The 13,594-nt window shown below is 39.1% G+C and overlaps 1 protein-coding gene across 2 annotated transcripts in view; it reads right to left on the bottom strand.

Annotated features, from left to right (window-relative positions):
• Positions 1-13,594, bottom strand: part of CCDC102B (coiled-coil domain containing 102B) — a 357,030-nt gene that overhangs the window by 219,142 nt on the left and 124,294 nt on the right. The gene's annotated exons all lie outside the window — the stretch shown is intronic.

Raw genomic sequence — 13,594 nt, 5'->3', positions numbered from 1 at the left:
AAACACTCCCTTCCAGTGCCTCCACAGGCCCTGCTCTCTCTTTACAGGTTAACCATAGGCATACTCTGACCACTAAACTTTCGGCACATCCTCGTGGAATATCCAGCCCCATTCCAGTGGAAACTCACAGAGTTCACAGAACCATTACTGAAAGGTATAAACACAAGAGCTTTCCAGTTATACCTCAGGGTCACCACTATGCTCAATACAGCACTTAGATATGTTTATAGTAAAAACAAGAAGATGTTTATTTAACAAAGAACAGAGATTAGAGAAGAAACAAATAGACATAATGGAAACAAATTGTTAAATATAAAATAAACTCATAACATGCTTTCTAGAACCTAAATTTAACTAACAAGACATTACCATGTCATATAGAGCAAAAACTCATTGAAAGTCCTTCCAGCATATTACAGCCATGCTTAGCATTGATATTCTGTTCATGAGACTAGTTACACTGTCCTCTTGCCTCCTGAGTGGAAAATCCTGTGTCTCTTTGCCGTTCTATATATATCAAAACAGTCCTTTGATCTTTATCCTTTGTGACAAAGTTCCTCCTCTACCTTGGTGGGTCCTGCGCTTATTGGCAGATTTGCTCACCTCAGTGATCTTCCCCACAGTCTGGGTCAACTCCTCCTGTGTCTGATCAGGAGTTGGGAGGTTTGGGGGGAACCCAGGCCCGCCCTCTACTCCGGGTTCCAGCCCAGGGCCCTGTGGATTGCAGCTGTCTATAGTGCCTCCTGTAACAGCTGCATGACAGCTACAACTCCCTGGGCTACTTCCCCTTGGCCTCCTCCAAACACCTTCTTTATCCTCACCACAGGACCTTCCTCCTGGTGTCTGATAACGCTTGTACTCCTTAGTCCTCCAGCAGCACACTCTCAGCTCCTTGTGCTTCTTGCTCCCAGCTCCTCACATGCACTTCCTCTCCTCTGACTCCTCCTTGCCTGACTGGAGTGAGCTCCTTTTTAAACCCAGGTGCCCTGATTAGCCTGCCTTGATTGGCTGCAGGTGATCTAATCAGCCTATCTGCCTTAATTGGTTCTAGCAGGTTCCTGATTACTCTAGTGCAGCGCCTGCTCTGGTCACTCAGGGAACAGAAAACTACTCATCCAGTGACCAGTATATTTGCCCTCTACCAGACTCCTGTACCCCACTGGTCTGGGTCTGTCACACCTTAAATTGATTGTTTTCCCCTGTGGCCTACCTCTCGTGTTGACCAGCAATCTTTTAATAGGCACCTGGCCCCACAAGCAGATAGACTTACATTGTGAGACATACAATGCACAATACACACTTGACCAGACAAAGAGAGATAAGCATCTACTATCCCCAACCTGAACACAATCTTTCAAAGACCTGTCACCTCCTGGTAACCTACTTTTAACTTCAAGGCTTTAAGAACATAATTTCCAGTATAAATATACAATTTTTTTAGTATTACCTATATGTATATTTCTCAATGACTAAGATGATCGGTGTGTTACTGGCTGTTGGTAGAAACCTCTCATACTACCTTTTGGTGCACTATTATGTAGACATCAGACCCAGGAGTCTCCTGTAAACTTCTATGTACCTCCTGTGCCCTTTGCCAATTTGCACCAAGAAATTCCTGGGTGTCACATGCGTTTATGGAGAATAGATTCTGTTAAATTATTTGATATCTTTTTTGATGAGATTACAAATTTGGTTGATAAAGGTAATACTGTTGATGTTATATACTTAGTCTTTTATCAGATGTTTGACTTGATATCACATAACAGATGGGTCTCAAAATGTTATTGTAAATAGGGAATCATCACTGAGTATGTTTGTAGTTCTTGGCCCTACAGTATTCACAATTTTTATGTTGAAGATAACATTCCATGTTATGAACTGGAATGAAAGATGAAATCATCACTGGTTAAAAGATAGGAAACAAAGGGTAGGAATAAATGGGTAGTTTTCAGAATGGAGAGAGGTAAATAGATGGCTGTGTATTGGGACCAGTACTGTTCAGCATATTCATAAGTGATCTGGAAAAAGGGGGAAGAAGTGAAGTGTTAAAATTTACAGAGGATACAAAACTACTCAAGGTGGTTAAGTCAAAAGCAGACTGCAAAGACTTACAAAGGAATCTCACAAAACTGGGTTACTGGGAAACAAAATGGCAGATGAAATTCAATCTTGATAAATGCAAAGTAATGTACACTGGAAAACATAATCCCAACTATACATATAAAATGATAGGGTCTAAATTAGCTGTTGCCACTCAAGAAAGAGATCTCAGCGCCACTGTGGATAGTTCTCTGAAAACATCTACTCAATGTGCAGCATCAGTCAAAAAAATCTAACAGAATGTTAGGAATCATTAAGAAAGGGATAGATAATACAACAGAAAATATCATATTGCTTCTCTATAAATCCCGGGTATGCCCACATCTTGAATACTATATACAGATGTGGTCACCCCAACTCAAAAAGGTATATTGGAATTGGAAAAGGTTCAGGAAAGGGCAATAAAAATGATTAGGGGTATGTAATACCTTCCACATGAGGAAAGATTAATAAAACAGGGACTTTTCAGCTTGGAAAAGAGATGACTAAGGGGTAATATGATGGAGGTCTATAAAATCATGACTGGTATGGAGAAAGTAAATAAGGAAGTGTTGTTTAATACTTCTCATAACACAAGAACTAGGGATGCCCAAATAAAATTAATAGACCGCAGGTTTGAAACAAACAAAAGGAATTTTTTTTCACACAACGCACAGTCAACCTGTGAAACTCTTTGCTAGAGAATGTTGTGAAGGCCAAGACTATAGCAGGGTTCAAAAAAAGACTAGATAGGTTAATGGAGGATAAATCTATCAATGGCTAAATCCAGAATGGGCAGGGATGGTGTCCCTAGCCTCTATTTACCTAGAAACAGGAAATGGGCAACAAGGGATGGATCACTTGATGATTACTTGTTCTGTTCATTCCCTCTGGAGCATCTGGCATTGGCCACTTTTGGAAGACAGGATACTGGGCTAGATGGACCTTTGGTCAGATCTAGAATGACCATTCTGATGTTCTTATGATAAAGTCAGTAGATGACACAAAAAGTTGGGGAGCAGTAAATAATGAAGATGACTGGTCACTGATAAAGTTTTGGGGATCCTGGTGCAAGGCTGGCTTTAGGCCTATTCCACCAATTCCCCCGAATTGGGCCCCGCGCCCAGTGAGAATCCCTTCCCTGGCTAGAGGCCCCTTTTTAATTTTTACTCACCTGGCGGCACTTCGGGTCTTCAGTGGCACTTCAGTGGCAGGTCCTTCGCTCACTCTGGGTCTTCGGCGATGGGTCCTTCAGTGCCGCCAAGAACCTGGAGCGAGTGAAGGACCCATCGCCGAAGTGCCGCAGAAGACTCAGAGCACTGTCCAGTGAGTACAAGCCCCACATGTTTCTTTACATGTGGTTTTTTTTTTTGGTCATCCCTGCCGGCTGTTGAAACTGTTCGAATTGGGCCCCACACGGCCTAAAGCCGGCCTTGTCCTGGTGGATAATCAGCTGAACTTGAGCTCCTGGTGCAATTTTGTGGCCAAAAGGGCTAATATAATCTTTGGTTGCATAAAGAGAAAAATCTTTAGTAGGAGTAGAAAGGTAATGTTACCTCTGTATTTGGCACTAGTGCAACTACGGCTGGAATACTGTGTCTAGTTCTGGCGCCCACAATTGAAGAGGGATGTTGATAAATTGGGAGGGGTCAGAGAAGATCCATGAAAATTATTAAAACATGCCTTATAATGATTAAACTCCTTGAGTCTATTAACCTTAATAAAGAGAAGGTTAAAGGGGACTTTATCACAGTTTACGATACTTACATGGGGAACAAATATTTGATAATGGACATTTCAATGTAGCTGACAAAGGTATAACATGTTCCAAGGCTAGAAGTTGAAGCTAGACAAATTCAGAGTGGAAATAAGCTGTATCCTGCATTTAAAGTACATTGAAAACATTATCTGTATCATTCATTCACTTTTATATTCATATTTTATATATGCCAGAGTTAATGATCTTTCTAAATCAATTTAAGTGTTGGTTAGGGAATGATGGAATTGATATTTGGTATTTGGATTTAGTGTATTTTATTTTTATTTCAGCCATCTAAAATGCAATGCATTCCATTTTGTGCAGGTTGGTATGAAAGCTATAAGGATGCCTGCCTTTGTGTTCATGCTACCTCTGGATTTAATTATTCATCCTATCAAAATGTTTCAAAGAGAGACCTTATCAGCTATTCTGTGCTGTTGAAGCAGCCATCATATGAAGGTTAAAAATAAAATACAAAACAAGTAATCAAAAGAATAAATTTCTTCCTTTGGGACAAACTAAATCTGAAATCTTAAGCTATCAAAAAGATGCTTACTTTTCCATACCTTTCCATTCATATATCTGCCCTTTCTGAATGCTCATAGAGACTTGTTCCCAGGTGTACTTTTACATTTTTAAATTTAAATATTTTCAGATATAGAAGTGCATCTATTTTATCAGTCTCTCAGACTCATTTATAAGAGTATTCATTCAGACTATTTTCTTGTATGGCATTCATAGTAATGTAAAACTGGGTTTTTAAAACATCAGTTGGAATAAACCAACCTATATAGTTAATAATTATTTTGTATTTTCAGTTTCAATAATAATTTAAAAATACTAGGCCGTATGCAGGATCAGAATCTTTGTTTTCATAATCAGAAGAATAGATAACTTTAAGGCCATGATTCAATAAACCATTTAATCATGTATTTAAGTGCTATGAACTTCAATGGGATTCAGTGCAACATTAATGACGGTCATGGTTCAGCAAAGCATTTAGGCATATTCTCAAGTCCCACTGAAGTTAATAAGACTTAAAGGTCCTGGGTCTGTAAAGTATTTAAGCATGTGCTTAAGTCCTAGTAACTTCAGAGGGACTTGAGAACATGCTTAAGTGCTTTGCTGAACCATGACCTTCATTATTGTTGCTCTCAATTATGCATTTTTGGTCTTCTGTTTTGATAGCTACACCAGATATTAATAGAGCAGAGCTTTTTTAATTTAGTAGTTTGCGAATCTATCTTCAAATTAAGTATGAAGTATTTCCTTTGAACTGAGAGAGAGAAAGAAAGAGAGAGAAGTCTAGTTTAGACAGTCAGTATTGTGGAATAATTCTAGGATGCATACTAAAAATATTACTTGTCACAGATAGTTCAAAGACTACAAAGAACTCCATTTTGATTTCCCTTTCTTTTACTACTGAATGCTGCTTACATTATTTTCACTATAGTGAGCTACTATCAAGTTATCTATAATTTGAACTGACTGTTTTGTATTTGTATTCAGGTCATTCACATGCAACCCATATAGCACAGAAATAAGGAGATAAATTCATTTAATAAGGAACTATTTTCCCTTCTAAGTAATATTTTTTTAAGTATTTATACCCAATATAACATTCCATACAAATGTTTGTAGTTGGGACTGTCTCCTACTTGTATGTGGTTTGATAAAAATGATATATTGGAGAGCTGATCAATTTGAAAAATGTGACAGAGGAAAGAAATATTGTGACCTTTTTTAGTTTGATGACACTGACTTCTGAATTTCAGCACATCAGCCATTCTGTGTTGTAAAATATGATCAGAAAGGCATGAGCTTTCATTTACTGATGTCTGCTCTTCAGTTTTATCAATATATGTTCCCACAGGAAGAAATGTTTACACAACGTATATGGATTAAGAATTGTGTGAATAACTATTCAAATAATTTGCATATTTCACAAATATTTTTTCACCCAACTGAAGAGCAAGGATGATAATTTGCCAAGCATTTCCAAATAGTTATTTATATAATTTTTCAAGATTTGTTAAAATAAGTGATTAAACTTTAAGGATTACTTATCCATTTCAAATATAGATTAATTGGGCATTGGTTTATTCCTGAACAAAGAAGCGACCCTTAAATTGGAATTAAGGGGAAGAAACATAAGAGAGATATTTTAATTATCCTAAAAACAAGTGTTACAAATCTAGAACATTCAGGCTTAAGGTTAGGGACACCGTGAAGTAGCCACAAAAACAACTAAGAGTCAGTGGTACCTTAAAGACGAACAGATTTATTTGGGCATAAGCATCTGAAGTAGTGGGTTTTTCACCCACAAAAGCTTATGCCCAAATAAATCTGTTAGTCTTTAAGGTGCCACCGGACTCCTCAATGTTTTTGTGGATACAGACTAACCTGGCTACCCCTCTGATACATGACATCATGAAATAACCAGACCTTTATAATTGGTGCATAATAGTGTTTGTACTCCCATATTAGCAGAAACTGATTTTTAAAGACAACTTATATATTTCATTTTTACTTTCATGGTATCACCACAGGGCCTGAACTAAAGTAGTTTGGGTGCCTTAACTATGAATTTCCTTACCTTAAAAGAAAAACCAAACATTTTCACGTTAACTATGGATTTTCCAGGGTTATCACTGATTTGGGGATAATTGAAATATTCCTGTAATGGGTTTTACTCTAAACTGCAGACATGTAATCTCAACCTTAATTCCATGTTAACAGTTATCTAGGAATTTTCTTAGTTTTTTTACATTAAAAATTTCATACTTAAAATCTAACAAAGAAACCCAAAGCTAATGTTACCATGTGATATTTCTCAAGATCTGAAGATATGTAGCATCAACCTTAAATTGGGGGGGAGAGAGGAGGGAAACAAAAAAAAAACCAATCAATACCCGCCTCTTCCCCACCCCGATTTTTAGGATCAGATTCAGTGGCTGCCTTCTCCCACTCTGGAGCAGGACAGAGCAACCATAGAGCACTGGTCAATTTCCCCCCACTCCTGACCTCTATATTTCCCTGCATGCACAGCACATAAATTCCATTTTCTCCCTCCATCCCATTTGGCCCCTTCTCCTTCCCCTCTCCCCTAACCCCCAGATTCCCCTTTCTATCCTTTGTAAGTACTTGTGGTGCAATGGGTAATGCTTAAAGTAAAGTTTTAGGATTAATGGTCATGATTTCTTGTTTTTATTCATAACTGAAAGTTTTTTCTTCAGCATGGACTGCAGAATAGTCTACTGTAGGGAATTCCATAAACAATCATATACTTTCAAAATGGCCATCATCTGCTATTGTTTACAACAGAAGTCAAACTGCCCTCAGGGACGATGGTGGCCCTCTTGCTATCAGAAGCCACCATATTATCTTATGACAGCCTGTGGGGGAAGATAAGAAAGATGAAATAAATATAACATGGGAGGCTACATATCTCAAGGGACTGGTAATACAGCAGGCTTCACTTTGATTAAGGATTCATTGATTTTTCATGTTTAAGAAATACCCATCAGTTCTGAAACCTGGGGATTGGGAGTACACAAATGTGGATGTAAAAAGCTTTAAAACACCCAAATAAACAAACAGAAAAATAGTTTTACCAAGATCCTTGAGAATAGAGCTGATCAAATTATTTTAAGAACATTTTCACTGAAAAGTGAGGTTTTGATTACAAGAATTCTTTTGTTTAAAGGTTGTGCAGAAAAAATCCCACCCTCACTTTCCTCCTGCCACCTTTTTCCACTGGAAAATAGAGTTGGATTTTTCCTCAATTTCAAAACAAAGAAAAATTTAACCCCTTTCACTGGTTACTGCCCCACTGAGATAAGTATCACCATTCCTCCTCCTCTAAGTCAAAAAGGAACCAAGCCTGAAGGCCCAGCAGCGTCCATGGTTATATTTGAACCTCAGTGACGGGGAGCACAGAAATTATTGATGATCACATTCTAGCATGCAAAGGTTATTTTGTGATGGAGCTGGTAGAGTATCACTGACTTTTCTCTCTCGCTCCCAGTTTGACTGCATATATATGAAACCTTTACAAGCCTATTGCAAAGACAAAACAGCAAGCGAGGAAACATTACTCAAGTAGTGACTTCAAAGTTATATCCTACAGCTAATCTATTGTATTTGTACTTATTTTTAAAGCTAGATAAATAGATACATTACTTAGCAGATCTTTACTTGAAGACCTTTACCTCAATAATTAGAGCTAGCACTGGAAAACAAAATTACTCCTCAACAAAATTAATTTCAGATTTTGTTCAAAATTATCTTTAGAGTTGAAGGTAATAAATCTCCTTCAGTAAATAATATGCTTTTGAGAATTGATTTATATTTTCAATAGTTTTTTCATTCATTGCAATCCCTTCTAAAATGAACCACTTGGATACATTTAACATTAGTTGCCAGCCTATTTGTCAAACATTATAACTATTATTTTAAAATGCAAACTCCATTCCAGGAAGTGCAATCAATAAGGCCACATAAAAAACAATGTCTTCTCTCAATTGTTTCACCAATTTTGTTGATCGCATACAACAAAACAACTGAAGTTAACCTTTTGGAAACTGACAATGGAAATATTTTGAACATACTGACAATTCAGAATTTTAGGGCCCAATTTTTAATGCATGGCATCATTTTTAAGGCACATATCTTCACACTAAGATTTGTGCCCAAAAAATGCTTGTCTGCATTCATGGTACTTATATGTGAATTGCTACCCCAAATCACGGTGGAGATCATTATTTGTATATAATTATACACACTAAAGTGCAAGTTCAAAATTAAAGGCTGGAGTAAGTCCCTTTAGAAAAGATGGGCTAAAGGAATCATTCACAAGTTCAATATTAAGAAAAATAGTTACAAAAAATGCTAATAGTCTGTTACTGTTGAAAACACATGCATCAGAACTGCAACACTGTCTTGGGGATTTGGAAGCATCTAGCCCTAGTTTGATTCTTCCTTGTCCAAATGAAAACAAAGGTGCAATATTATTTTTTTACCTATACTAGATTGGAAAAAATTGACACATAAATCCTTATTGCATTAGCTTCTTTGGGAACTAGTATAGTTCTTATGCAGATGCAAGAAAATCAGGTTCCTCAGTTTCTTTCTGGTCTGGTTTTATGTCACAAATGTCCTGGGTAAGAAAGAGATAAAGCATTTCCTCTTTCCTCCTAGGAGAACCTTTCCGCCCTTACAGAGACTCACATTGTAATTTGTGTAATACATAAGAAACACCAACAGATTTAAGGAACCTTTGCCGATGTATGATTTATTTCATTTATTACTGGGCACCAGTGGTTTTCATTAAAGAATCATTATTTCCCAACCATTACTACCAGGTAATGCTACCATTGTTGCCTATCCTAAATACAGGGAAACAATTCTAAAATATCTCTATGGCATGGGTTCTCAAACTTCATTGCACTGTGATCCCCTTCTGAAAACAAAATTTACTACATGACCCCAGGAGGGGGGACCGAAGCATGAGCCCAGCCAAGTCCCACTGCCTGTGGGGAGCAAATCAGAGCCCAAAGGCTTCATCCCCGGGCATGGGGCCTCTAACCTGAGCCCTGACACCCTGGGCTGAAGTTGAATCCTGAGCCTGGGCGGTGGGGCTCGGGCTTCAGCTTTGGCCCTGGGCCCCAGCCAGTCTAACGCCAACCCTGGCAACCCCATCACAATGGGGTCACGATCCACTTTGGAGACCTGACCCACAGTTTGAGAACTGTTGCTGTATGGCATAACTATTCATAGACTATAGATTCATCTCCAATCTTTCCTTTGCTGGTAGGCAGTGGGGAAGGGATAAGAAAGGGGCATTTATTTGGCAAACAGTCTGGGTTAGAAGCTATAGGCTATTTGTTTACACCTAGTCCATTCAATGGCTGGTGCTTACTCACAGCCCTAAATAAAGCAAAACAATATAAATCACATACAAACAATAAGCACGAAAAAGTTACAGAAGCTTATTTGTGCCAAATGTTGACAGCACCCTCAGACATGATAAGTTGCACCTTATTCAGAGGAGTCCCACAGATTTCAGCCAGTCTACTCCTGGAATGAGCTAATGTAACTCAGGTCAAGGAAGGGTAACAAACTGTGGCCCTGGTTTGTTTGTTTGTTTGTTTGTTTCTCTCTCTCTCTCTCTACCCCATTTCAAGGCACATAACCTACTATTTAATGAACATACAATTGCAGTCACTCAAACTCATGGGCACACACTCCTTCTCGCCCTCTCCTCTTTTTCCTAAAAATAGCAGCAAGGGCTACTGGAGCAATAAACTGCAAAACCACATGGGAAATAAAATGTCATAACATTAATTATATCCTCAGTTACACTGCTGCAATCTCTCTGAATGCATCCATGTTATGAGTGGGCTAATTCTGTAATAAGTAAGCTAAATACTTTTAAGACCTTAAAAAAAAAAGGCCTCATGGGCATGCTTTCATAACTATTTAGAAACTTATCCTTAATACAGAGGAAACAAGATAATAGGTATTTTAATAAATAGTTAGTTGATTGTTATATTCTCCAGAAAGACACTTATAACCAAGGTTTATGACCATCTATTGGTGTGCTTATAACTATCTATAAAAGTATTTCCCAAATCACAGAAATGTTTTTTCCCAAATCACCAAAATATTTTTCCCAATTACCAAAGTATTTCCCAAATCACAGGACTGGAAGGGACTTTGATAGGCCATCTAGTCCAGTTCCCCGCACTGAGGCAGAACTAAATATTATTTAGACCATCCCTGACAGGTGTATGTCTAACCTGTTCTTAAAAACCTCCAAATGATAGAGATTTCACAACTGCCCTAGGTAAGTTGTCCAATCTTAACCACCCTGATAATTACCAAGTTTTTCCTAATGTCCAACCTACACCCCACTTGCTGCAATTGAGACCATTCCTTCTTGTCCTCAGTGGTTAAAAACAATTTATCAACCTCCTTCTTGTAACAGCCTTTTACATATTTGGAGACTACTATCATGTCCCCCTTCAGTCTTCTCCTCTCCAGACTTAACAAACCCATTTTTTAAAATTTTTCTTCATAGATTGTGTTTTCTAGTCCCTTAATCGTTTTTGTTGCTCTCATCAGGATTTTCTCCAGTTTGTCCATATCTTTCTGAAAGTATGGTGCCCAGAATTGGGCACAGGACTACATTTGAGGCCCTATCAGTGCTAAGTAGAGTGGAAGAATTACTTCTTGTGTCTTGCTTACTACATTCCTGCTAATACATCCCGGGGGGTTGTGGCCAAGTTCTAGATTAGTCACAGAAGCCCTGTCGGTGGATGAGGGTTGCAGAGCGAGCCCACCTCCGACTCATGCTGGGTGTTGCAATCTGGCGCCAGGGTTGCAGCACCACTTAGGTTTGGCCCAGCCACTCTTCCATCATGATGGATGGGTGTTGAGCCAAATTTGAGTGAGCGTAACTGCAACCTGGTGCAGGGGGTTTCTATGTCACTCAGTCATGATGGAGGCATGCCTGGTCCTGACCTGAGTGATGCTGCAATCCTGTGCACCGGATCATAAGAACATAAGAACATAAGAAAGGCCGTACCGGGTCAGACCAAAGGTCCATCTAGCCCAGTATCTGTCTACCGACAGTGGCCAATGCCATGTGCCCCTGAGGGAGTGAACCTAACAGGCAATGATCAAGTGATCTCTCTCCTGCCATCCATCTCCATCCTCTGACGAACAGAGGCTAGGGACACCGTTCTTACCCATCCTGGCTAATAGCCATTTATGGACTTAGCCACCATGAATTTATCCAGTCCCCTTTTAAACATTGTTATAGTCCTAGCCTTCACAACCTCCTCAGGTAAGGAGTTCCACAAGTTGACTGTGCGCTGTGTGAAGAAGAACTTCCTTTTATTTGTTTTAAACCTGCTGCCTATTAATTTCATTTGGTGACCCCTAGTTCTTGTATATGGGAATAAGTAAATAACTTTTCCTTATCCACTTTCTCAACATCACTCATGATTTTATATACCTCTATCATGTCCCCCCTTAGTCTTTTCTTTTCCAAACTGAAGAGTCCTAGACTCTTTAATCTTTCCTCATATGGGACCCTCTCTAAACCCCTAATCATTTTAGTTGCTCTTTTCTGAACCTTTTCTAGTGCTAGAATATCTTTTTTGAGGTGAGGAGACCACATCTGTACACAGTATTCGAGATGTGGGCATACCATGGATTTATATAAGGGCAATAATATATTCTCAGTCTTATTCTCTATCCCCTTTTTAATGATTCCTAACATCCTGTTTGCTTCTTTGACCGCCTCTGCACACTGCGTGGACATCTTCAGAGAACTATCCACGATAACTCCAAGATCTTTTTCCTGACTCGTTGTAGCTAAATTAGCCCCCATCATGTTGTATGTATAGTTGGGGTTATTTTTTCCAACGTGCATTACTTTACATTTATCCACATTAAATTTCATTTGCCATTTTGTTGCCCAATCACTTAGTTTTGTGAGATCTTTTTGAAGTTCTTCACAATCTGCTTTGGTCTTAACTATCTTGAGTAGTTTAGTATCATCTGCAAACTTTGCCACCTCACTGTTTACCCCTTTCTCCAGATCATTTATGAATAAATTGAATAGGATTGGTCCTAGGACTGACCCTTGGGGAACACCACTAGTTACCCCTCTCCATTCTGAATCCAGGATCAAAATGCCTGGAGCAGGGAGCCAGGCTCAGCCCAGGCCCAGTGAGTGATGAGTGAGCTCACTTTTCACTGTTTTCACTCATGCTCTCCTCCAAGCTCTCCTCTCCCCACTTGGGGCTTCCCTTCTCGGGTGAGCCTGGATTAGGATTGCAGTGCTGGAGCAAAGGGTGCTGCTGCAGGTGGTCGTTGCCCCCTCAGCAAGGCAAGGAGGTGGAGGCAAAGGAGGACACTGGCTTATGAATTTGAACTGTGGGTGGGTCACATAAGAAAGACAAAATGCAGTTGGTGTGTGGACAAAAAGTTTGGGAACCACTGTTCTATAGCAAATACTACTCATATCTTTAACATGGTTAAAACAGCTATTGATCATTTATTAACCTTTTATAAAATGCAGCCTTAATATAAAGTGTGAGCAAAAAACACAACAGGGTTCAGTTTAAATAATGGGCTATTTCTTATTTTAGCCCAACTGTTTTCTAATTGAACAACTAAGATACAACAATCCACCTAGAGAAGCAATGGAGAATACACAGTAATGTAGGGGAAAGTCCTATCCTGGCCAGAGCGTGGACAATATAATTTAACTAATAGGACTCTTCTATTATGTTATGAAAACCTTTGGGGAAAGTTTGAGGAGATGTTTCTTCAGAGTGAGGCACAGAAAAGAACAGATACTTATCCACAGTAGCTTTGGTTCTTTGAGATGTGTGGTCCACATGGATTCCTCTCTTGGTGGCATGAGATGGGTTCCTTTTGGCCAGCAGTGTCTGTTGCAGTAAAGCCTGTGCTCTAGGTGTCATAGCCCCACCACCTGAGGACTCAGCAGAGCCAACCAACCCTTAGGTCCTTCACCAATACAGAATCCCAAAAGAAGAAGGGTTCTGTACTAGCCAGCAAGGAGAAAGGGTTGTGGAATACATATGGCGAACATCTTGAAGAACTATCATTGTCATTGTAATACTTTATGGAATGACTACACCCATCAGAGCCTTTTTTCAAAGAACATGCCATCCATTCAAAAATAAAATTAAGCAATACATTAGGGCCCCTAATCCTGCA

Source organism: Mauremys mutica, chromosome 2 (genome assembly GCF_020497125.1).
Source record: "Mauremys mutica isolate MM-2020 ecotype Southern chromosome 2, ASM2049712v1, whole genome shotgun sequence".
Classification (NCBI taxonomy): domain Eukaryota; kingdom Metazoa; phylum Chordata; order Testudines; family Geoemydidae; genus Mauremys; species Mauremys mutica.
Note: the sequence above shows the minus strand (reverse complement) of the source record. Positions and strands in the feature narration are given on the sequence as shown.